Source organism: Thunnus thynnus, chromosome 23, assembly GCF_963924715.1.
Source record: "Thunnus thynnus chromosome 23, fThuThy2.1, whole genome shotgun sequence".
Taxonomy (NCBI): Eukaryota; Metazoa; Chordata; class Actinopteri; order Scombriformes; family Scombridae; genus Thunnus; species Thunnus thynnus.
Window position 1 is genome coordinate 11,001,536 of NC_089539.1, and position 27,704 is coordinate 11,029,239.

The 27,704-nt window shown below is 40.0% G+C and overlaps 1 long non-coding RNA gene across 3 annotated transcripts in view; it reads right to left on the reverse strand.

Annotated features, from left to right (window-relative positions):
* The window catches only part of LOC137175687 (uncharacterized), a 262,964-nt gene that overhangs the window by 90,025 nt on the left and 145,235 nt on the right, over positions 1–27,704 (reverse strand). The window contains exon 5 of one of the 3 annotated variants that reach the window (XR_010925687.1): positions 8,736–8,826. The exons of 1 other annotated variant lie outside the window; for it this stretch is intronic. This is a non-coding gene — a long non-coding RNA (uncharacterized lncRNA). Of the gene's footprint in view, positions 1–8,735; positions 8,827–15,659; positions 15,678–27,704 lie in introns of those variants that run through there. One more of the 3 variants, XR_010925688.1, reaches the window with a different exon arrangement.

Below are 27,704 nucleotides of genomic sequence, written 5' to 3' on the forward strand. Positions count from 1 at the left end.
TAAATCTTGTGTAGGCCACAGGATTGAATTTTGGAATGATATTACTCCACAGAAGGCTTTTTCACTAATTGGAACTCCCCCCATTCTGAAACAGATGATTGGTTTCCTGGGTTACTAATTGATTGCTGCCTCCTTTTGTCTCACTCCAGTTTCCTGTATGATGTGGGCATGCAGCGTATGCCTGGGTCAGATCGATGCAGGGACTAATGAGTTATTTGCATGCATGTGCTCACCTTAATGATAGATTTGGATTATAAATAAAGGGGAGGAAAAGACCGCTGCTCCTAACAAAGCTGACATGTAAGAACATTTTTTTTTCATAGTAGGATCTTACAAAAGCATCGTTGACCTCACGGCACAGATGCACCGTCGCTCCCATCAGATTCATTAGCGCTACGGAGGCCATCGATATTCACGGCAGCGCACATTAATCATCACTGAACATTAAAGTCCCGTTGTGAAATGGTGGAAGAGCCACCTACAGTTACAGTCCCTGTGTAAGTATCACCTTTTTACTGCGGGCTTGTTTACGTAATGCTTCACTCAGATCAATCTGTAAAAAGACCTGCTTGAATGACTCAGACTTTACTCTCCATTAGGCAGATGGAAGGTTTAAAGAAGAGCTTGGTAACCGTTAGTTACAGCTGAGTTTTGACATAGAGGATACCAGTCTCATAGACTTCTGTGATTTAAAAATTGAATGCCCTTCTAACTAATATTTACGAAAGTGTGAATAAAAAACACTTCACTCACTGGTAATTATGCACTGGTCAAATTGACTGCGCCAGCTGTCACAATTTTTCATATATCCAGGGGAGCGTTTGAGAGGGGGAGAAGGAAAATGACAGGGAATTATAAAATTAAACAGAGTTTTATCTAATCAAACTGAAAAGGTTGTGTGCAAGTGTTATTTTAAAATGCAGTCTAGCGGGAGTAATACAGAAACATACATGAAAAAGGAACGTAAAAATATGTTTTTGGTGTCTCATTAATGCCACTACAGTACCAATTTTTGTCAACTTTCTGTTATTTCACTTTATTTTACTCTTTGCAGCAATTACAAATCTATGTACTGCAGCTTTGCAGAGAGCAGAAAACTAAATTAAGCAATGTGGTCACTATAACAGTAAAAGGCAACACAACAGCATCAAACACTTATGATACTCAGTAAAAAGCATGAGCATAATTACTGGCACATCAAAGTGATTTTGTGTTTCTTTTGACTAGTGAGTGAGGTGTTAACACAGGCTGGCAGTGATGATAAAAAGAGTAATTAAGTTAAAATGAAAAAAACAACATTTGAAATCCTAATGTACCAGTGCTTGTGTACGTTTTTGATGTTTGTTTCTGACTAAACCTTGTATTTTTCTGTTGGCTGGAATGTGCTCGGGTCCCATTCTTCAAACATAGCTTGACTAATCCGGGCTTTCATTATGGTAGTCAGTTAAAATTATTTTGTTGGTTTTAACCCATCAAACATTATCTTGAATAGCAGTGCGCAATTACTTTGAAATGAAGGCAACATGAGTCAAGGGTGAAAACCACGATCAACATAATTGGCTCATAATATTATTGCACTACACGAGATTGGCTTGCAGGCATCATGGCATTATACAAACAGCACATTTTCATTGCAACTGTACAGTAGTTAAGTTAAAGCTGAGGTGTACATTGAAATAAAACATGACAAACCTCTCAAAACAGACTTAAGGCAATGTAAAACCAGTGATTAAATTGTGCGTAAATGAGTATCAGTTGGATTTAAATAATTTGCCCATAATTTATAAACTGACTGCAATTTAAAATCACTTGTTTCAGTCTAAGCGTATATATCTATACATATAATGCCATTAAATTTTTATTACATTATTGTTTAAATGACAAATTCCCATGATAACGTCATAATGAAATGTCTGATAACACAGACATTTAACATTTAGTTGCTTATTTGGATTGGTTCCTTTTTTAAGATGGGTTCTTCTTTTGTCTTGTATGTTCATGTTTAGACACTGTATACAGAGCTCTTTATTGTGAAATTAAATTATTATAATTAGATAACATATCTTGATGGTTTCTTGACAACCTACAGATTTTTATCTGAAATCAAAGAGATGAATAAAGGAGTTATATGTTCTTTCATGTAAAGTGTTCATCTTAAAAAAGTTAAATAAACTTGCATTTTTGCAGGTTTGGGCTTAAGGACTTGTTGCTCTGACGACAGCTCTGGATACATTTTTAGTTACATTCAGTCAACTGAAAAAACTGGCTTGTGTAAAATGGATGAACAATCAAATCAAGCTATCTCAGGTATGCACCGATGACAGACAGGGCTTTGGTCTTAAACTTTAAAGGTAATGACATAATCATTCAATCTGGTAATTAATTTAGCTAGTGGAACGGGTAATATTTTTTCCAAGAGATATGGTGTTTTTCAGGGTATCTATAAGGGGATTGCACTTAACTTTCATTTGCTCTTTTTCACTCCTCGTCAATGCATAATTAGTGTGATTATTGCTATTCCTTATCTCTTCTTAACCTCCGAAAAAAACTGGTAGTTGTCTAAAATGCATTTTAGCGTCGCAGCTCTTTTCTAAGCTCTAGAGAATTTGTGTACTATAGGAATGAGGCAGCAAGGTGGCCCATGGCCTAAATAAAATGGCTCCATGCGTCTCTTTCATCATAACGGGTGGCCTTATTCTTTGATGTAATGATGGCAGCGTTGGGTAGAGAGAGGGATGGATTTTTATTAGATGGGGGTCGAGGCTCACGAGGGCCATTCAGTGGAGGAACACCTGCAGTGCTGGCAAAAGCAATCAGTGCAGATAAAGTGCTGTACTTCTTTCCCTTGTATGTTTCAAATCACTATTGATGCCAGTGCACACTGACTGCATGTCAAGCACATTTTTACACATGATACTAATCAGTATTGTCCCTTACTCAGGCCCTAATCAAGCTACAGGAAGAAATAGACAATATGTCTGCATATGCGTCTCCCTGCTGTCTGTCAGGATTGCTTACACCAATATTTTAAACTTGCTGGTACACCCCATATGAACACATAAATGATTGTGGTCTACCATCAATCATCCTCCCCCCTGTATGTGTGGATGGCGGCTCTGTGTGATTCCATACACTGTGAAGCAGCATGTGGCTTGCATTATGTTATACAAAACAACCGTATTCCTTCAGCTCATTACACGCTTACCTGAAAAAATGAACAACAATAACCAAAGCCCTGTGTTTGATCTTCATTATCTTTTTTGATAGATCTCCTTCTCTTTCCATTAGCTCTTCCTTTTGATATTTGTGTTTTTCTCTTCTCTCCAGCGTCTCCCTTTTCATCTCATCTCCAGATAAGACAAATCCACCAGTTTAGATTAGATCACGGCGAGACAGAATGACCATTTCATATTGATGATAATTGTGTTTAACATAAATTAGCTATCTAGAATATTTGCAATTGAAATGAAGGGAGCAGGGTAGTTAACAGTCTGGCAATCTGCTCTCCTCCATAATGTACGCATCCAGAATGATGTTTCTGCTGACTGAAAGCTGTTCATCTATGAAATAAAAAAATACTGAGTGACCTACTAAATTGTATTATGTTAATAGTGGAATTATCACCAGACTGTGGAATACCATCATATTAATTATTGTGCCAATAACAAATTATTCCCTCTTGAGGCCATGTTAAAACATTTTTCTCTCACTAGGGAATTAAAAGCCACTGCACAGTTTTGTGAGGGCTAACTGTTGAATATGTTGAGATCAGTGAATGTTACACGAAAGAAAAATGTGTCAAGAAAAAGGCTCAGAAAGACTTACAGGGTGTTAATGAATATGACTAAAACCCTCTATTTATGTACTCTGTGCGACTAGCTGTAGAGATTTGTGCCATTTGTAAGCCCTGTCTCAATTCTGTCAAAAGAGAAAGCCTTCCTCAGTGCTCTGAAGTGCGTCCAAAAGAACATGGGTGATAACGAGGGCCTGGCTCCTCTCTCTAAGTCCTGCAGGCCATTAGTGGAAAAGGCTCTTCGCTGGATCTTGATTCTAAGAAACGACTATTTCTGTCTCGATTGGCTTTTCCTTTGGAGCCGGGAGACGCTTGGTGCAGAGTCCTCCCCGCTGGCTTCAAACGGCGGGCATAAAGATTGAGCAAGTGCCATCGTTCACGACTCCAGCGAAGGATTAGCAAGGTGAGAAAATGTAAGAGGAGCTGTTGAGCTTGATAGGAATTAAAAGGGAACTGAGGTAATGAGGGGGATTCAATCAAAGGAATGGGACCGCTCTTAGAACAAAGAGGTCTTAAGCCCACAGCAATCGGGAGACAGATCGAGATACTCTGATATACATTAACTCAACCAAAGCCACGTTAGTGAGTGGTTGAGGTAGGTAGTCAAATGAATGTGGATACCTTTTTTATAAAGTGTTTGTGATATGACAGCCTGCTATTCTATGGACAGATCTTTATTTTCTTTAGATCAGACAATCATGTTTTTTTCCCACTCATGAGAAGAAAATCATACCCCGACATAATTTAAATTTTACCTCAAACTAGTGCTTTTACTCATCACTCATACAGCTGGTTGATTTCTTGTCAGCCAGCTTGCGCAGTGTTTTTTCATAGTTCAATAGTCCAAATTGGATATTGTTTATGATGCATGATATTGAAAGCAGACAGACTCCGGAGGGACCAGCGACAGTCTTGTCGACTGACTGAACAAGCTAACAAACAGATCCAAGTGATTCTTGTTGATGCTCAGAGACATGTAACTCCCCGAGCACAACAAAGGGACATTCATTCTATATTTATGCCACCACTGAAGTGTCAGAAATATTGATGACCCTGGGCAGAAATTAGCCCGCTTGTCAAAATAGAATAGTGCAAATGCAGGGTTTACTTTTCATCCAGCGCTGCGCTTGCAGTCTTTGCAACACTCATCAAGAAGCTAGAAATTGTGACTGAACAAGCACAAAGCCCCGACACACTGGATCATTGTCAGTCTAAATTTAAACTAAGCACATCTGTCACTTTGTGTTACTGATGCACAAAAATGCTCCAAGGTTATGGAAGTTACTTGACTTAATTGAAGTGAGACAACTTGTTTTCTGTTATTGCCATTAGGGAATTTGACTATCAGCTTGTATCTGTCACTAAATGGAAATGTGGAAATAAGCGAGACTAAATTGACGTTTTTTAACTCTGATCCTGGCAGAGAAAACTAAATTGTTTGGGGGCTAGGACACCCTCTTTTGTTTGTTTACTTTGCTAACTGAGTTAGAGAACTCTAAGCCAAAATCACTTTTCACAGGCCCAGACTTGTAAGTACCAGATGAAAGCATTGATTCTCGTCTTAGATCAATTCCTTTATTTCCTTGACTCAAAGTTCACCATCAAACTCTTAACCGCAAACAGCCAGGCCAGGCGGAGAAAACAATCAAAAAATAACAACGAAAAACATCAGCACCCAGAAAAGACAATGGCAATTGATCAGGCATTCGGCGAGAGAGGTGGCATCTCTCTTATCAGATTCATTAGTTTTCCGGCCGCTCTGACATTTCCATTTGCACACTCCAATTGACAAAATAAAATACCCGTTCGGCTCTCATCCCTCAGCTCCACGCAGGGTAATCACTCCTCCACTGCACCATACACTCTCACCCCTCTGTTCCTCCATCCCTCCATCCCTTAGAGTGCAGCCTCATCATGACTGAGGAAGAAACATAAACAGAACGTACGCCTTTTGCAGAGGACTCGCAGGAGTACACATGCCACTGAGCATCCCTTCAATCTGGGGTCACTAGTACAAATCACCTCAGGGAAGGGCACACTTCAACTTTTCATTTTCTTCCCATCACCACCTCTCTTGTCTCTTCGTCTTTCTGTCTCGCTCTCTCGCTCACCATGCATACTTAAACAACTCCACCGAAGTGCGGCAATCTCCTAGAATCATCATCAGCATCTCCCTGCCAGCCTATTGACTGGCCACACACTCGCAGGGAGTCTCTCAGCCATCCATTTCATTTAGACGCAACTTTCTGACTCCTCCACATTAGGGGTCAAACAGGCTCTTTTCAAAAGAGGCTTGGAAGGGAGGTAAATTATACAAATTGAGTGGCAGGAGGGAAGGGAGCATGGCTGAGCCTCTGTGGCTCTGTGAACCCAGACGACCTCGGGTTTTCTTAATGATGTTTTCGCCAAGCCAGACGGAGACACATTGGATGATTATGCTGCAGATCGGGCAGATCTCTCTCAGTCTCGCTTTTTCTTTCTACACCCCACCATCCTTCCTACCATCCATCACCCTGTTTCTCTCTTTCCCCTCAATTCTCCTCTTTTCCATCTCTCTACATTCCACTATACATCCATCCTCCTCTCTGCCTCTCTATACATTCATCTTCCCTCTCCCAGACTTTCTCAGAACTCCACCCATTTGAAGCAGTGGCAACACGCTGAGAGACTATGGTCGAGGCTGATGATGCTCCCTTCCAACAGTGGCATTTAATCAATCGAAATCTTATTTTGGGGATGAGCAGAAAGGAAGTTGTTTTTTTCATGAGCTGCTCTATAATAGAATAACACAGCCCGAAGGCCAGGTCCCTCATCACTGGGGACTCCATAGATTGAGGTGATCGAGTTGTTTGAAGATGAATTTTGAATACTGCCTACGCCGGCTGGCAGGCTCCGCTCGACTGTAACTCACTTGAAATTTAGTAACAACATATAAAAATGTCAATTAAAAATGGAAATTAGGATGGAAAAAAGGCTTATACACCTTTGAAGCTTCCTTCATTTGCATAAAACACTTTCAGAGAAATTTAGGGGTTGATCTTGTGCATTTGGTATCATAGATTCATCCCTTCAAACACCTTTCTTGGCATATAAAGGTTTTGTCTGTAATGTTTGCAAAATAAATTAAGATGTTTGTAGCACTAATTGCTTCATTGATAACAATATTGATTCAACCTATTAAAGCTTTGACATTTGCCGTTTTGCAGAGTCAGGTTAGTCTGACCTAAAAGATGTGCTGTATTTTTTATATTCTAGCAGCTAAGGTTTGCATGGAATAAACCATATAAAACAGGATTTTTAAAGATATTTAGTATCCATAATCAACTTCAAGAATTGCTAAGCAAAAATATTCCACTTAATTCCAAACATAGAAAAATCACTGTAGAAAAGACTTCAGCATTATGTACAATCTGATTCCTTCTCCTTCCTCCATGTAATGTTATTGCGTATTCAGAAAGCAGGTAGCGAAGAAGACCCCAAGTGTCTAGTAATTTTCACAAGAGGTAAGAGAATACAACATGCTGGAGCCGTAAGACTGCAAGATATGAGCTCTGCATCAGAGCCGCCATCTGACAGAAGACGCAGCCAGAACCTGTTAGAGACTCCACAGCAGATGGACAGATGAATGGTGGTCAGGTGTCACACACACACACACAAACACAAGCTTCTTCACACACTGGCACACAAGCAGGTGACATGTTGTCACAATGACAGAACACATACTGTAGATGCTGCAACCACTAATGTAAAAACTTAAAAACACATAAACATGCACCAATTGTGTCTAATAAAAAATGTCATTTATAGATAACTAATTTGCACTCGGAAATACATTTCAGATGCCTTGACTTAGTTTTTTGATCAACAAAATACAACACAACAAATTTATGTCTGTTTGCCCTACAATGCATGTCAAGGACTTGAACTTTGGAAAAGATAATTAAATATGAGAAAGTCAATGCTGATTTGAGGCATGAGACAGGGCACATTGACTTTTGCAGTACTGAAGCAATTTCATGATCTTTCCCTGATCACACCTGGGACACTGGATGCAAATATCAGTCCCCTGTATATTAGGTATAAGGTAAAAGTCCTGCCATTGCCCTTGACCAAGACACTGGTCTCAGAAGCGAAGTTGGTCCCCAGGCACTGCACTGTGGCTGCCCACTGCTCCTAAATAGTTAGGATAGGTCAAAAAGCAGAGGACAAATTACCTCATGGGGATTAACAAAGAATAACTTGACATACACAAAAGACCTGAGGTGCAATCATGCACGTAAACCATGCACAAAAAGCTATTTCCTACTTCCAGACACACACACACACAGATTCACACACAGACTGATGTGGGTTTGACTGATGGTGATGATGATGACATGGCATTTGGCAGGTCACACACACAGATGGTGGACACCTAGCGATTTCACTGGCTCGCTGCAGTGTGTTAGATTTGGAGACGAAGCCTGACATTCGTGCTGCGTCCTCAGGAACCTCAAGTACAGAGGGAAGGGGAGAGAGAGAGAGAGAGAGAGAGAGAGAGAGAGAAAAAAGCTCTGGCCCCACAGATTAACAGAACAGATGTCCTCACCTCCTCCATCACTGACAGCCAAACACATGGTGACCAAACCTGACTGCAGAGAAGAGTTGGTATAAGTTATAACTTGACTGACGGCCGTACAATGACTGCAGCTAGTCTGTGATTGTGGGAATCAGACGGAGCCTTTATCTTGATAGAGCTTCTTTGAGTTCTCTCACTCTCAGCAGCAGAACCGGCCCTGACCAATTTGGTGCCTTAGGATAAGATTTTAGCTGGTGCCCCTTGCATGGCAGCTAGTTCCACCACCAATGTTCATACACTCACACAGAAACTGCATTGCTTTATGTCTTTGAGATTTTCTTTATTTTAGAAACAAAATAAAAACAGCGTTAACAAACCCGATGCTGCATTGCTGGAAGGTGCTGAGGTGGACAAGGTGTCTGCAGGTGGCCCAGGATATTTGCAGGGGTGGGATTAAAATATTTCAAAAGTGCATCTGAAGAGAGAAGAGGAGTATATATGACCATTGGGTGTTATATTAGGCTGCTGATGGTGAAACCCACCCAATAATAGCACCTAAGCCCCAATATAGCCTATAACATTCTAAACACAAACAGCAAGAGTTAACCGGGGACAATTGTAACATCTCAAATTGCACCAATCAAAAACGAGACAGAGCCATGAAACTCATTATGCACATGGTACGAGATGATCTACAGTGTTTCCCCTATATTCATTTAGCAGTGGTGCACCGCCGCTGCAAAATTATGAGCGCCACTGCTAAAATTTCAGACGATCATTAACATCAACGGGCTACTAATGATTTTCACTCGTACACTGTGTGACCACAAAAACCCTGCGTTATTGTGGATTTTTTTTAGTCATCCTTCCTCTCTTTGTTCTTCAAAGGACATCTATGTGAAAGGTACAAGAGTAGCGTAACTCCGTTAAGGCATAAGGCAGTGCGTGTGTGCGTAAATGTGCGTGTGTAGTTGCGCAAGCGCAAAGGGCGAGCGGCAGATACATGACGTGGATGCGAGCAGAGCAGAGGAAAAGTTTAGCATTAAGTTGTCAATCTGGCAGTAAATGTACAGTACAGACTACAGTTTGTCAGTTAATAAATGCTGCAGCTCCTCAAGACAAAGAAAATACTCATCCAGCGAAGGGGGTTAGCCCCGAAGTTAGCAACAACGCGTTAGCTTAACTTGACCAGGCTCACTTCAGGTGGACTGACTTTTAAGGTGGACCACAATTCTCATTTTAGTGTCAGCCGCTCTTCAAAAGAGAACGGAGAAATGTCTGATGAGTCTCTTTCTTGATACTGTTTCTGTTGCTTATTCATTAGAAACTGTTTTTATATTTGTATAATTATGATTAATTATAATGCTTTAGTTAAACTGGAATCAATTCAATTGATATTAAATTGTTTTAACTATATATCTATATTATTGGGAGTTTAATGTGGTCCTTGGTATTTATATGAAGGTATCATGTGTGTTGTTACAGCCCCCATATGCTGTTACAATCGCCCCTGCATGTGGAGGCAGATGTAACATTTGACTTGTAGTGTTTCAATCAATATTGTGACTCTAACATTGCTTCTAAAAACATTTGATGGCTTTTAACAAGTAGAACACAGATACAAGTTACCTATTTGAAAACTGTGTCCAAATAGTTCAAAAGGTTTTTGAGTAATGACTTCAAAACCAAAAATTGTTATAATTGCCCCCGGTCTCCCCTACACCTAGCATTCATGCACAAAACATGTTACAAACAGGGCTAATGTTAGCTAACTAGACTAAGATGTCAATAAAAATGTATACCTGGTTCCTTGAGGCAGCAGCACACTTAAAAGAAACAGTGTATTTCTCAGAATTATGTTGTAGGTTATAAATAGCAAGAGTTAACTGACATCAACTCTAGCTCTATTCATTCATCACACATTACCTCTCTTTTTCACGTTTTTCCTCCTCTTCTCTTCTTCTTTGTCTTCCCAAGGCACCAGAGGGCTTTGGTCTTTTTGACAAGATGTATTTGAATTAGGCTACTGAAGGTAATCGTATCACGTTTCACAGTCAGTGGGGTGGGGGGATGTGGGGGGCTGGTGATGCTGCAGGCAACCCAGAAAATAGGATCTATTTAATAGGCTTTGCTATGTAGTGAGGTTGTTGTGGACTTTTTTGTAATATTTTGAAACAATAGTATTAAAATAGTATTAACAAAAAATAGTAAAAGTTTAAAATTTTGACTTTTTTTTCTTCCCTCATTTTGGCTGCCCCTAGCATTCGTCTATACCATCTGTGCCACAGGCCGGATCTGCTCAGTAGGGATCTTTCAGATTGGCAGAAGTCCATCTAATAAACACCAAAGCAATTATACCGCTCACACCCTCACTGTATCATTTAATGCATCAAAATAAGATAAATAAATGCATGACATTAGCCCCAACAGAACTGTGCCTTCATTTCACTGATACCACGCCACATAGGGAGGTTTCTTGTGCTTTCTCGAGACACAGCATATACAGTAAACAGAGAGAACAGGCTTGGCTATGATTGGAATAGCAATGACCTTTTCGTCATATTGATTTTGGCTGGGGTTGCTCTAGGACGGGCTTGAGCACAGGCTCAGTGTGCGTCTGTGTGGGGCACTGAAATTTGTGGCTTGGCCTTTTCTTGAAATACTAACATTCCTTCAACAGAAATCGCTATAATGCTCCAATTAGGGGGCACACCGACAGACAACAGCTGTTTAGAAGAGAGCTTTCTCCCATGTTTCCACCAGCCACTATATGTGGTGTAATACAGTACAACACTGTTTATTGGCCCCTTGTAGAAGCCTCTAGGAATTCAAATTAAATTTCATTCAAGGGAACATCCATCCATCCATCCATCCATCAATTCAGGTATCCACCCAAGTATCCTTCAATCCATTCATCCCCCATCCATGTATGTATCCATCATTCATGCATCTACCCATGTATCCATCCATTCAAGTATCCAACATGTTCCAATTCAAATAGTCATTCATCTATTCATCTAAACAAGTCAGCAGTAATCAGCAGGATGACATCATTTGTCTTAGCCTTCCAAAACCATTAGAAGTCATTGTTGAAGAATAAATACATTTTGTGATGTGGCAATTCGGTTCAGTTTAGGCACAAAAACCACTTGGTTAGGTTTAGGAAAAGATCATGGTTTGAGTTAAGGTAAGTAGTTACTCAAGATTAGAGATACATCATGGATAGGGTTAGGGTTTTTAAAAAACAGTGGTGACTGGAGGTTGGAACAGCAATCTCCCATATTAAAGTCTAATGTTTTCTAGGCTAATCCATCCACCCTGACCCCTCCCTATGCATGTTGTTATATGTCACTATATAACCCTAACGCTTATTTGATATCCTTCTTTGATCCAATCATAATTACTAAGGCTGCTAGAGGGCATCTGTCATTTGAATGTAAATATACGTCAATTTGGGGCACTTGCATAAACAACAGTCAGTTTCATTCAGTCTCATTAATCTATGTAGCTATCTATCAATCCATCCATCCATCCATCATTTCATCCATTAATTCATCTACCCATTCATCCATATGTCTAGCCATATATCTATCTATCTACCAAACTGAAGAAAACTCAATGCCATGAGGAATACAAGACCTAATGACAATTTAAGGAAAATGAAAGAGCCCCATGAGACAACCAAGAAACATTTCAGTGCAAATTAAGAGTCAATAAAGCCCATTACACTGCTACTTCACTGTTCTGTGATTATGCTGTTAGTTTTTACGGTCAGCGATGGTGCTAAATAAGATGTTACCCATTAAACAGCAACACATACAGTACTGTACAACTGTGATTCAATATCCCAATGACCCAAATAAAGGATCTGTAAAAACAGGGAGGCCAGAAAATTAGGCTAAACATGTTAAGATAGGAGAATATAATGCTCAAAGTGTTGCCTGCTGAAATAAATTTACTGTGTGAGCAAAGAGTAGTAGGAGAGGATGAGAGGGGCCTTTTAATGGGCTTCTCAGATGACTAACTAAATATCCAAGGCGCTCAGCTGCTAATTAGTTTGATTCACCAGCCATGCTTAAAGCATTGCGGTTTGTTGTTTTGCTTTTATTATTTCCCATCTTGTGTTGGCGTCCACTCTTTGAGACTCCGCTTAGTGTGCCATCTGAGGCCCTTTGAGGAGGAGAGCTAGAGATGGGCCCACCCTCAAGTGACAAGAAAACATTGTTGTTTTCTTTCCTCTACAGGATACCCATGGCATAAAAAGATTTCAGAAACCAGAGTGGCTTGAAATTAACTTTACTGTAAGATAGAAGAAAAAGTTAACTGAGATAAAGGAAGTAAACACAGTGCAGGAATTGCCAGTGGTGACTTTCTGAGGAGCAGAATGTTGCAGTACAATGTCCTCATAAAGGACACTTTCTAAGCAGAGACACGGTGTCCTCGAGGCTCGGCGTGATGGCATTTGTCAAACAGCGACAACAGATTATCAGAAGAGAGAAGAGAGAGAGAGAAAGGGTGTGGGGACATTTGGAGGGGGAGTAGAGAGAGAAGCAAAAGATTAAAACTAAATCATTTATGGTAAAAGCAGGAAACTGTGGAGTTCCATGTAAACGGGTTCAATAGAATTGAATAGAGAAGAATTCATCGCCTTTATCTAAAAGCAGCCTGAGTAACAATGGAATATAGAAGACTGGTAGTGGTTAAATACTCTGGTAATCAATAATGTAATATCCTTCACAAGGGCATGTACCCACAATGAACGGTGAGCACCCAAAGCCCTGTCTTTACATTCGTTGGCATGCGATATTGTGGCTCTTGGACGATGTGTCAGAAAGCAATAGATTTCAAAGATATACACAACAAAATAATCTTATTGCTGCCTTTACTTGAATATCAGAATATTTCACTTGAAAAGCTGCACTAATTAATATTTTTGTGCAAACAATATATAAAAGGACTATGTGTAGTGACAAACTCACAGAGATTCATCACCAAACTCTGCAGTTCCCCTCAGCTCTACTGAGCAGTTTAGCATCTTTCAGCTTATTGTTTTGGTTTTATGGCCCACAACTTCATTGTATTGATTTAGTCTCATCACTCACATTAACCTTCACTCCAGTGAAAGCAGGCAGCTGTTTTTAGTGGAAAGCTCAAAATTAGCTATTGGTGATTATTTATTTATTGCTCGTGTCTGCTGTGCGTGTAAATAGGCAACTGTTTGATAACTTTTTTGTCATAACAGCTTTACATGACAATATGTGATATTAGCCTGGTGACAGGTATAGTGACGATTGTGTGTTTACAGCTTGTTGAGCTGCCTCCAAGATGTAAAATTAAAAAAAAAAAAAAGATGATTGTGTTAATATTGTCTCCCATACTATGACTATAGTGAGTGAAAAGATTGTCTTCTGCTCTTTCTATTTATGTTGCTGCTATGTACCTTCCCCAAAATTACTGTGGGGGCATAAACATTGGATTTTAAGCTTAGAAATGTAACTGAAGCTATGTTGAGCAAGTGTCCTCTCATCAAATTGATAAATGTGTTGATTTGATATAATTATGATGATGAACAAGTTGCTATAATCCATATCTTGTTAAAGTATATCACAACTGCAGTAAACACTGTTATTCATGTCCCTTTGTTAAAGCCAAAGCATGATTGGACATATTGTGGTTGTATACCTACCGGCTGAGTAATGGCACCACCTGTAGGATAACTTTTACTAATCTACTTGTTTAGTTTGGGTATGATTCAATGACTTTTCCATTGACTGCTGACACAATGACTGTTATTATGTGAAAGTTTCTTTTAAATCAAAATGGACCAGATATTTGAACTGTGTTGGGTGTTATAGCTGTATAGTAAATAGACCATTTTCCAAATATTTTTTACTCTGCTGACTTCGGAATTTAAATTCCATTAGCAACTTACTTGCAGTGAAGAAAATGCTTGGTTGCCTTCCCAGCACAATGACAACAACCTAATTGATGTCAGTGCCCGTGTTAGCCCCGAGCCTTTACCAAGAAGAAAATATTAGAAATGGAATTCTGATGATTTGACAATCAGATAAAAAAAAAAATGCTGCGCACGTCTCCGGCAATGATGAGTGCCTGCAAAATATGTACTGTATAGAGCATTGCAGGTGATGTACTGACTGCCGTGTGCATTAAGCAACACATTCAGGAAATAGCTGCTGCCTCTGCATATGTTTTCAGTATTCTGCAGGAGTAGGGTGGGATTAAAAACAGATGTGCCACCTGCCTGTGAGAAGGAAGTTTCAGTTAGTCAAAGTTGTGAGGGAGAGAATGTGTGTGTCCTGTATGCACAATCATTTCATTGAACAGTGAACTCCAAGAGTCTGGAGGAAAAAAGCAGAATAATTCAAAGCCTACAGTTTGGCGCAGTCTCTGCAGAACAGCTTGTTTGCATTAATTATATGCAAAACCTTAAATTAAAGATTGGCGCCTTTTTCTTCCTTCATCAGTCGTGCAGGGAAAGACCTAGAATCATACTTGATGAAGAGACAAATCGGTGATGAGAAGACCATTACTGAGTGACAAGATGAGGAATCACGGATGAAGTGAGTTTTGTTGGATTTTGTTTATGTTCCTCTGCATTATTACTTGTTGTGAAGACACAAACATTCAAGCAGTGTAACAGAACATTCAGAGCAGTCATGGTAGATGATTGCACAGATCAGCAAGTGACAACGGTTGGACAGGTTTCAACGCAGTAAATAGGAGGAAGGATATGAGGTGATGTAGTGCAATGAGCAATTTGAATGATTACAACTGCTGTGGAGAGAGTTAGAAGTGGAGTAATTGTAATTAGTATAAATATTTTTACAAGTTCTCATTTGTAGCATTGCAGAGAGCTACACTCGAGCTAACAAACAAATTAGCTGTTAGCTTCTGTGAATTTCTTTTCAAATCTCCTAGCTCTACCTATCCTAGCTTCCCAGGCAGCCATAATGAATGATATTTCACCACTACCTCCTTTTTTCCCTGCTCCCCCTTTTACCCTCTCCCCTCCTCAAGACCCCCGCTCATCAGTCGGCTGGTAGAGGGGAAGCTCGTCTGTCTCCAGCTTATCTTCCCTCACCACTCTGCAGTCATATCACCCTGACCTGACCATCCATCTTCCACCATCTCCCTCCATCACCGCGCGTGTGTGTTTGTTTGGGTGTGTGTTGGACCTTGAGCTGCCTGGCTGCGCTGTATTTTCCAGCCTGAAACCGTCCATGTTTCCCCTCCAACAGGCCCAGAAAACTCTGCTGCTTGCTGTCTGCGGCGGTTGAGATCTCTTGCTCTAAATGTCTGTTTGGTCTAGTGTAATAGAGAAACAGAGCAAGCGTGAGCGTCAAGAGGTCTGCCTCGCTTTCAGCTCACAGTTTATTGCGGGTGATGTATCTGAAGACAACCGCTGACAGCTTTGCAACCCTTTGAACCTCACATCAAAGGATGACAAAATGGTGGGCACTGTGTGGCAATTTGATCGGTTGAAATGAGCTGCCGCCATCAAACATGCACTATCACAGATCTGAAATTCAGAAAAAGTTTGTGGAAAGCCTATTTACCCATTTCTACTGGACATAAAATTATTTGAAAATAAACTATTCTGTGACACAGCACTCACAAACATAATATTGCCATCCTATGGACAGTGACCTTTCCTGATTTAAAGTAGAAATCTTCTCAAATGGCACAAATTACATACCACATTTGAATGTTGCTAAGCTGTCCCACTTATCAGCTGCTGCACAAACTGCTGGATCTTAACTTTAATGGTTTTAAACCTACCGTGCACACATGATAAAATCCTTTTGGATCCCTCAATGAAATTGTGTGCCTAAATACTGTGGGGTAAATAAACAGGTGCCAGAGATATGACTTTGTGGCATTTGTCAGTTGCACAGCAATCTATTTCAAACATTTACAGAGCATAGTAGTGGTGCTCTCAAGCTGCGGCTAAGCAATCATTTGCTCCAACACACTCAGAGGGAAAGGAAGAATTAAGATGAAATGGTGATAGAAAAATTTAATGTACTGTAGCATGTTGCTGCTCTGCAACAATGCAAGTTAGTGCAGCCTGTTTTAGACATAGGCTGTAAATGGTAAATACACTGCCAGCTTTAAATGTTGGTAGTGCTGAAACAACTAGTTATTAATTAATTAGTTGATCAACAGCATACTTTTGTTAGTCAATTGATCTTATTTAGTCATTTTACATGCAAAAACGCCTTCTCAAATTTGAGAATTTGCTTCTTTTCACATGCTTATCATTTTACATCATACATGTTTGGGTTGCTAACTATTGGTTGGACAAATCAAACAATTTGAAGATGTCGCCTTGGGCTTCTGAGAAATTATGATGGCCATTTTTCACTATTTTATAAATTAATTAAATCAAAATAATTTACAAATTAATATAATGAAAAAAAATGCAGCGTTATGTTTAAAAAGAACCCAGTGTTATTTTTCAAGAGGAGTCATACTGGCAGGGTGCTAGTAACATTTCCATAATTTTTTACATGGCTTAAGTATAAATAAAAGCAGCCACATTCATTAAATTCAAGACTATAATGTTTGAACTTTCTGCATACATTGTGCAAACCAATTATGACAAACTAAGAAGTGAAGCTAAATGCGGTGCCTTTTGGCTGACTTGTCTCTGAGAAATGAATTTTGAAAGCTACAGGAGCTACACTACTCTTGTCAAAATTGCTAGAAGTTGGTTGAATACTGAAACGAGGGATCTGCTTTCTCTTCAGGCTATATGTGATGTCCTGCCTTTCCTAGTCTTACGAGCCCCATGCTGGTACCAAATTACCACGTTGGTCATGTGGCTATCCATAATGATCCTACTATTTTCGAACTAAGGCAGCAACAAGAACTTTTAAGTGATGGAGACCTACTGTACTGTAAGTGTGAAAGCCATCACTTCTACAGAGCAACGTTAAAGCATTCATGACGGTCATTGATGTTACTTGAGATTCCTCTTGTCTTTCTGTCTGTGAACTACATCTCACTAATAACATACATTACTTTGAAGACATCCTAGATATTGGCCTGAGATTAAATAAATGCAAATTGTGATCTGAAATTCTGCTCCACACAGTCTGCTGAGCATGCTAGCATACTTAAACACCAGCATGCCAAATCATATATCATTTCTTTGATGACAAATTTAGGATAAGCATACCAACCAGTAAACAAAGTGCTAATGCCTGCAGTGGGATGGCCGCCAGCTATATCAATTTGTGTTTTCTTACAGTATGTACGATGCAGCTGAAGAGGAGGTAATTAAGAGGATACACTGTCTGCATGTTCATAGACTCAGACTCCTCTCTTTGTTATTTAGTGTGTGTGTGTGTGTGCTATATGTATGTGCACATCTGTCCCGGGGGATATGTGCACCGTCTCTTTCTTGTGGAATATTATGGGTAATGTAGGATGACAGAGGAGCACAGTCACATAAACAGCAAATTGGCTACTACGCTGACTTCCAGGATCCTGATAAAGATGTGAAAATATCGTCTAGAACATATACTCTCACAAAAGCAAATTGCACACACCTTGTACAGACAGAGAGACACATACACGAGTCAACACTCAGCAGGTAATGCCGGTGTGCATTATAGCAGCACACTGTGGCCTTTCAGCAAACACACATTCTGCTATTCAAGCATGTTCTAATCTATACCATAACATCTCATCAGGTGTGATCAGTATGAGACCATTAGATTGTGTTAGTTTGCCAATAGAAACTAGCAGGGAAGTGTGAAATTACACTGTTCAGTGTGTGTGTCTCTGTGTGTATATTGTATGGTTGCATGTATGAAGTACCAATGCCCTCTCAGCAAGTGTGACCATGTATTTGTATTTCTATCCAGCTAGGCAAGGCAATTAAGCCGGCTTGATGCATAGTATTTATGTAATGGCAAATACACAGAGAAAACAACTATTGAACCGGTAGATGTGTTCTGTACTTTGCTGAAAATGGATCACGAGGGTTATTTTTTATTCTAACAAGGTAAATAGACTTGTATCCATCCATGAAGAGATATTACAACAACAGTATATAACACGCCCTTATAAAGTAAGTGGCTACAGTATGTGTTATTGTGCAAAATACCAACTACTAACTGTGATTTAAACCCATGTAACCTCCCTCTCTTACCAATATGTTCTGTTAAAGAAACAGTTCATAACTTTGCTTTCTTGCAGAGGGAGGATCAATAAAACTCTCATGTTTGTCTGTTAAATATGATGCTACAGCCAGCAGTTGGTTAGCTTAGTTTTGCAGGGAAACAGTTAGCCTGGCTCTGTCTGAAGGTTTAGTTTTTGTACAGATTAGACAAATTAGATATAGCGGGCTAATTAGTGAGCAAGGAAATTAGCTTTAGCTTAGCGAAGAGACTGGAGCAGGAAGCTACAGCATACAACTGAAAACATGTTTACATTGCTGTGTGTGTAGATATTAAATCAAATGAGATACAGCGTGTTAAGTAGTGTGTTTTAGAGATGTTAGTAGATGTATTTTTGAATTTTGACAAGAGCCAGGCTAGCTCTTTCACCCAGTTCTCACGCTAAGCTAAGCTAAGCTAGCTGGTTGCTGGCTTCATATTCAACAAACAGATATTTTAGTGGTATCCAATTTTTTCCACCTAACTCTCCACAAAAAAAGCAAACTAGCCTGTTTCCCAAAATGTCAAACTATATCTTGAAGTTTTCATCTCTGAACATTTAATGAAGAGAAGATATAATGATAAAGTTAGAAGCTTGTGAGCCATAAAATAAAAAAAGAAAAAACTCTAAGAAATAAAGATGAGGTAAGAGAAGAGATGTTGTTTCTCCAGTGTACATCATGATATTTATCATCCTAGAAACAGAGCAGAGCGTCTAACACCAGTATGATGTGCGTTTGATCTGGCCTTATTATGGATGAAACAGAACTGCTGTGGGGCAGTGAGGGAGCCCTCTTAATAAATGAATTTCTTTAATCTCTTTAAACCCTGCAATTTTATGCCTGTTAATATCAAAGTCCAACCAAAAGAAAAAAAAAACATTTTGTGTTTTAAAAATCATGTCAAAATGATTTATTGTCTTATTTGTTGTCTTATATTTCATGTTTTAAAGGCCTACTGTATCAGGTAAACTGTACTGAGGTGCACTGGAAAAGGGGAACTATTTCACTCCTTTGGCACATTTTCACTTGTTTTATCTGGATTTAAACACTTTTTTTCTCCCCCCAGTCTCAAAGCCCCATAAAGCTACCGTACAGGATGATGATAATCCTTTCCCTTCCCCCCCCTCTGCCTCTCAGGTTAGGGAATCAGTAGGCAGCCTCACCGGGAGACACAGAGCTCCCCAGGCATAAATCACACACCCACATACTTTCTATCCTGACTCCCCCTTCTTCTTTATCCTTTTTTCTCCCTGATTTTCCTCTCACTGTCCACCCCGCTCCTCCCCCCTCTTCTTTGCTTTCCTGGCTTTGCTTCTCTATTCCTGTTTTCATCATGTTGCCACTACTCTCTCGTTATTGCTCATTCTGCCTCTTTCTCCTACTTAACATTTCTCTGTTTTTTTCTCCTACTTTGTTTCCAGTGCTGTCTCTCCTCCTCCCTTTCTCTCTCTCTGTATCTCACTCTTTCTCTGTCTCCTGCCTCCTCATCCAAATTTACATCACACCATCCTTTGTCTCAAACCGCAAGAGGATGAGTAGCCACCTGCCGAGTACAGCGTGGGTGTTAAAATTATACTCAAATTATTATTCACTGTTAATAAGACTTTGAGGTAAAGAGGTCAAAAGGGGAAACAGAAGGAGAGAGACAAGTGGGAACAGGATGAGTAACTAGAATGTGCTTTTTATTGCTGTTTTTCATCATAGTCTACTGGAGTTATTCAGGAAAGATGACCACAAATTGTGTGTGTGTATGTGTGTGTGTGCTTACTCTATGTCCCGTTTCTGTGTGTATTTGCACGCTGTGTGTGGTGTACTTTTGTGTGCACAAACGGGCCCTTAATTCTGGCCTCACCATCTAATTACTTAAATTGTGCTTACAGGTCTTATTGTACTGTACACTTCCCCTTGGAGAGCTATACCCTGTCTTCCTGCTTGCCTGCTGCATTAGCAGTAGAAATAAGCACATTAGGCAATTTTGTGCTCCATAATAAGTACTGCACCTGAGGGATGTTTTTGAGTAAAAATGTCTGGACAGAAAGAAAAAACAGCTTTCTAGCCCAAGCTTTGTCCTTCCTCTCCTTCCATTTGTTCCCTCTCCACTCCTTCTCTTCTGTTCCTCATTGCTCACACTGGGCCAAATGAGTTCCACGATATATAGAAAGGCTCTTGTTTTTGTGCCGGCCGCCCCTCGCCGCTGATTGCTCTGTGATTTTACAATTATAAGTGGATGGGACAATTTGCCCCTCCGGCAAATCGTTTCTCTTAGCCTTCTCGCCAATCAACAGGTCAGATTGCTTCATGTCACCTAAAACAACAGCACTTAAAGGAATACTACGGTATTTTGGAAGTCCATCTCTATTTTATGGTCGTAGCTGTGTAAAGATAGGCTTTATTTACACAGTCACCTATCCTTTTCTTCACACTAGACCCTGAGCTCCAGCTTTCTATCTGGACTTCAAATCAGTGGAAGGACAAATCCACAACAGGCACTCCATGGCTCAGATGATACAGCAGTCTGTTATAGTAAACTTGAGTGGTTATTTAAACCAATTACAATCTTTTCTTTTACTTAATGCCATGCTTACTCTCCAGTTTGATTCATCATATCAATAAAATGACACAATCTAAAAAAAAACCATTAACATTTTACATAGTGTAAGTAGACTGCTGCATAAAATGAAAAAATGGCACTGCCTATGTAATTAGACTAGGGTTGGGATTGGATATTGAATCTGCGTATCAAATCTGATAAGGTTTAGTTTTCATCTTTTGCAAGTCGCTAATGTTATAACAACTAAAAGATAAAAGACAATGTAGATCTATAATAACCATCGCTTTTAGTGAGAGTTGAATCAACCTGTAGCTACAACCTGAGAATGAGATGAGCAGTATAAAATTGAAACATTTACTGAATGTATCTGACACACTGAAATAACTCACATTTACACAATATTTTTCATGAGCCACTTGATCTAAATACTGGATTGCTGTTAATTAACATATTTGACAAGTTGTAAAAATATTGATACAAGTTCCACGTTTGAAGGAAATTAAGAAAATAACTGATGAAAGAGGCACACAGAGCCTGTAGCAATATTGCTGACAGGAATTCCGAATCTGATTACTTATAAATTACTGGTGATTGGGTTTTTTTTGTTTGTTTGTTTGTTTGTTTTACATAGAGCAGTGTTGTTTTTACAGTCAATTGCTTTGTCATTAAGTAAAATGGATAGTCCTGGTAGCTGGGGCTAAATAAAAGCATTACGATGTGAAAAAGCACATTCACACCTCTTGTAATTACTAGCACAGCAAACCATACACAACACTGGAACTCCCACACTCAGAACTCGAGATACGTACAATATGTAGAAACATGTTCAAGGGCCACACAATGCCAGGGGACTTCCACTTCATTAACTCACGTAAGGGCCTCTGTTTGGGTGGGTAGTAGGAGAATGAGGTGCTCCAACACGTGAACACATCTAATGAGGTGAGACGGCAGGATGGAGAAAGTGTGAAAGAGAGTGCGTGTGTTTGTTTGCAACATAATCGCCGGTCTCCGGGTAATGACTAAAACACGAGAGAGAGAGAGAGCGATGGAGAAAAGAGCATCCATGTGTGCGAGGATGTTTGTATTTGCATGTGTGTTTAGAATATGTACAGTGCAGAAATGTGACACGACATCAGTGAAGTGTAGGAACAAGACAATGGGGAATGTGATATTAAGTGTTTTTATCCATCTTCAATGCTACTTAAGGAGAACATGTAAGGGGAACAATCGGAACATTAAGGCTCAAGTGGTTAAACTAACCTTCAGCTTTCATTTTCAAAGTTGCCGTCTAGAATAATATTGTCCTACTGAATATGAAAATGTGTGCACGCAGCTACAAGACGGAAATATAGGACAAAGATGCCTCTTTCATAAAATCAGCAGTTTGTATGTGCGCTTGTGTGTGTGAGCAGAGTACAAAATTTGGCGTCGCCTGAATAAAATATTTCACAGGGGCCTCTTCACTTGCCGCTTTGCTGGGAGAAAGCCTGGAGCATCTTTTCAATACCACCCCGAGAGAGAAGAAGAGCATTCATGAAGGGATTAAATGAATTGTCACCCTTCTTTTTCTCAGTCTTTGCTGCCGATAAAAAGGGGGCTCACGGGGGCTCCCCGGGTGTAGCGCAGTGTAGAGGCTGGGGCGAAGGTTTGGATGGGATCATGTGATCAGATGTGTGTGGGTTTGTGTGGCAACGGTTTGTTGGAGCGTAGCCACCGGTCTAGATTTCACCAAACAAACTGCAGCTTTGATCGCACTTCTTGATTTCGCTCTCCACAAACGAAATTTCACACTAAACTCTATCAAAAATATATTTAAGCTGGCAGCATTTGACAAGTGTAACTCGCCTTATTAGTGGAGCCTCAGCAATAGAGACGATAGATAAACCAAATTAAAAAAAAGCTCCTGTTACACTTGTTTTTTACAATTTGTAGATAGCAACATTTTATAATTTGTGCTTTAAAGGTTTCTTCTTCACTCGATTCCTCATCAAATCATCATCTCCCAGCTGTGCACATTTAGATTAGACATTTAGAAAGATCAAAGGTGTGATAGAGGAATGTCAAAAATCAAAGGGAGAAATGCAACATTTCCTACGGGCATGCTAAAACTTTCCTTCTCCCTGATCTTCTAACTCCTTCTGCGTTAAAATACCATAAAATCAATACAAAAGAGAAAAATGATGTGTTGAAAAGGTGCTGCACCGTGCTTGGCTGGTTCAACCTACATGACACGGACTTCATTTTTTTGTCCTCTAATAAATAAATACATGTAGGTTAGAGTCCTTCATATAGAGAAAAAGCTGATTTTTTTCTTCAGTACAACAAATTTTAATGTTCCACCAGCAATGCCATTCGATGTGATCCTTTGATGTTTACACACAATATCAAAATATGCAATGTGCATCTCCTGTTACTGTGGAGTGTAAACTAAACAGCATCTGGAGCTGTTACAACAAAGTGAGAATTAATGTTATGTTTCAAATTACATGTAGTTTCTCCTACTTTTTAAAAAAGGAGCAGATGGTTTTGGCTTGAAGCTCGAGACCAGCGCTTTCAAATCAGAGCTGAAAGTTGGATGCTGAGCTGCTCCCTGTTGCGTGCTTAATTACACCAGGATACAAAAGGCTGAGACCCGCTGATGACACAGGGAGGAGGAGGAGGAGGAGGAGGAGGAGGAGGAGGAGGGGGAGGAAGGTAGGAAGAGCAGGAAGGGAGGCAGTAATAACATTGGCTGTAAAGCCATCAAAGCTCCTGTAAATGTTGAGTGTCCTTGACATCACGGTGGAAGGGAGAGGAGTGCGCCTGCCTGCCTGCCTGTGTGTGGTCTTAACAGACATAACAGTGGGCGAGCTCATGTGTGCATTTATAAGCCAACATGTGCATTTGAGTGCATGTGAGAGTCATTACGTGGACGAATGTGCGAATGAATCCAAGGGTGAAAATGAGAGGGCCAAAGAGGGATAAGTGGCCAAAGACAGGAGACAAGTGTGATTTAGATAATGAGGTTTTATAGCTTTACAGATAGCAGACTTTTGTCTTCTACAATTGCCTGATACTGTCATCATAAAACAAAAGATCATGTCCACACGAGTAGCTCTGATATTAATGAGTTCACCTCGCTCATATTGTCTTTAAATGTCTCACAGCATTTAACTTGAAAACAGTCTTGCAAAATATCAAAATAAAATTAACTTTTGTATTAAATGCTGTTTCTCTCTTTCATTTAATTACCTCATTGACACATATTCAATTAACCCTGAGAATGACTCACTCACTCAGACCCCTCTACCACACAGTAAGCTGTGGAGTGGCGGTAAATAATTAGTGTTTGTACAGAAAACAATACAGTTCAAATGTGAATAAAACAGCAAATAGTAAAAATACATCCTCTTGCTCGCTCTCACACACATACAAACGCACACTCCACCACAACAAGCCTGCAGGGTGTAAATACTGTAAGCAACAGACTAATCAGGCAGTCAGCACATGTGCAAATGCAGATAAATGAACATCAGCGTATGTGCACAACTTCCACTGCTCACTCTCAGCTGATCTTCACCTTGCATGTGTACTATACTACCCGGCAGGAGTACCTACAATTTGTGTGTGTGTGCATGTGAATGTTTATGTGTGTGTGGTGACAGGAGCCTGCCACTCTGTTTATCCCATAATCCGCCCTCTAAGGGCGAGTGTGCTAAACACAGATTGCACTCCCCATGTAATCTACAAGGGCATCGTCGCCAGCATACGTGCAGGCACATATGCAAATACACACAGACACGCGTGTTGGGTGGCTTCAGCAACATCTGACAACAATAAATCTACTGTGTGTGTGTTTATACTAGCACCATCATAAATTTGGGGCAGAAAAAGCCCCCCAAAAAAGTAAATTAAAAATAAAAACAACAGAAACACCTGTGTCCTTGTGTGCACGCGCGCACACAAACACACATAGAATACAGTGGCCTTCAGCGGCATCTGATAATTTCATTCAGCCAATCAATGCTCATCAACCCACCGGGGATACAGTATGTAGTGGAGGCTCTTTGAGAACATGTGCTCCTGACAAGAAGTCCCCCCCAACACACACACATACATGCACGCACACACACACATAGAAATCTCTCATGTATTCACTGATTGCATTGCTCACTTACACTCATGCATGCACACATAGATACACCTCACCTCAAAGAACAGGGATAATGAGGGATTTATATGCAACTTCCTCACTATTCAAAATTTCGCTCAGAGTAATACGGAGAAAAACAAAAACACAAGGACACTTGGGGAGCGCGGCTATAAGCCTCCTTTTGCCTCATTTTCAGCTCAATTTCAGCTGCTCAGAATTTATTTATTTTTTTATTGTTCTTACTCGTGTTTCTTTCAGCGTTGGGAAATCTGTCACGTTTGGTTTTAAATCACAATGCAAGAAGTATTCTTCAGGGCACAGCAGGCTGCGATGATAGCAGATCAGTGCAAATGGTGAAGAACATGAGCATCACACGATATAAGTATGTTCTCACTGAAGCAAAACTGCATCACGGGAGTACGCTTGCTGCTGTACATGCATGTGGCAAGCATGTCATCCTGTGAGTTTAATGAAAGAAAACTCTCCTGCTGCTCCCAGTTTGAACTGTATTCACGCACACACAAACACACACGCACAATGTTAAGGAAGTGTTCTTCTTGCTCATTAGAGTATCTCTATCCTCAGGTTCTGTGGCCACAGGACAAATGAGCTGAGGGTGAAAGGAATTCGCTTTCCATCTCCCTTCATCTTTTTGGCTTCATCTTTGCTGTCTCAGAGCCTTAAAAGCTTAGTCTCAGGCTGTCTTTCCCACACTGCCTTTTCCCATCCATGTCTCTCTCTCTCTCTCTCTCTTTCTCCTTTGTTTGTTTCTCTTTCTGCCTCATCACATTTCATTCACCATCCCTCCCCTTGTCTTGATACATTAACCCTGCGTTGTGCAAAGCATGTACGGCCAATCTATCTTTTCTGTTATTTGTCCGAATCCTTTCATCTCCATCTTCACCTGCGGGCCTCCATGTTCCCACAGTGACTCAAACATTTACAGACCCCCGTGGTCCTAATTAGGCTAAACAGAATATTGAAAGAGCAAAAAGAGAAGGCTTTTGTGTGTACCGTCCATAAGGATGCTTTATTTATTTTATTTTATCAATATAAGGTTATTTTTGGGCATTTTGCCTTTATGTGAGAGTTAGTATAGTGAGACAGGAGACAAGGAAGGAGAGGTCCCCCCAACAGTCCATCCAGGAATTGAACCGTGGACACTGCGGTTATGTGGTATGCGCCTTAGCCATAAGGCCACCAGGGCACCACATAAGAATGCTTTATGGGCACTGGGAATGTCAGAGGCAATTTTTCCAAGGGCTGGCCTCTTCCCTAAAATGCTCTTTTCAGCAGAACAGGTCCACAGAACTCAGAGTGGGCCATGCATCATCCCTCACTGGATGGAGGACTGTAGAGATGCAGAGTACAAGGGATGCCAGGAGGCTAACGTTGTCTATCAAATCACGTATTTGAGTTTGTATTATTTAAGTCAGTGCTTCATATTCAGACCTTGAGCGGCCAGGCTCTTGCAATGCTGAACATGTTTGCTAATGAGAACTTCCAAACATCAATACTGTCCTTTTCACCTGTGAACTAGTGCACGCTTCTTCATTCTGAAAAAAATGGTTGGTACTTTGGAGATGTAGCTACTGTGTGTTTTGCTAGCTCATTGCACAATACATTTTTAAGGAATAGTTTGACTTGGGAGGACTACTCCTAAGGAGAACTACTCTCTGAAGACTACACTGTTATTAGTCTTTGAAACCTAAACCAAACTACCGTGACTGTAATCTCCATAGTGAAGAAACATGTCACCCAGTGCAAGGATGTGGCTCACTGTGTTTTTAATAGTTTTTGGACAACAACGGAGGTCTACTGCACAGAGGAATACGATATACAGTATATGGCTTTCGATACACACACAATACTTGCAAGTAGAATGAGGGTCATTGTTGGTTTGGCTCTGATGAAATTTGTTGGCAGTAAGAAAAATATAAAAAATTGCCTTATCCTTTAAATATGAAGTTACAGCAAGGAGACAGTTATAAATAAAGACTAGAAACTGGGCAGAAAAGTTAGCCTAGCCGTAGGGGGAAAAAAAATCCACCCACCAGCATCTCTAAAGCTCACTAATTAACACATTATATCTTTGTTGTTTAATTTGTTTAAGTTCACATAGTGACCCCCTGTCAAGTGGTCACTCTGCTCAGCCAAGACAATATCTAATAATAATAATAATAAACTTTATTTGTATAGCACCTTTCCAAAACAAGGCTTACAAGGGGCTTTACAGGATAAAACCAAAAAATAGGCATCATGAAAGTGTTAATTGTAAAAACAATAAAAAAATGGCACCATCAATAAAACAGTAAAAAAAAAAAAAAAAAAGTAATAAAACATAAAATACAGTAATAAAACAAAACAATAAATAATTAAAACAATAAAACAAATGGTGTGGGAAAGGTAAGATAGATGGATCACAGTATGTTTTAAGAAGAGACTTAAATGAAGAGATAGACTTAGCCATCATAATCTCCT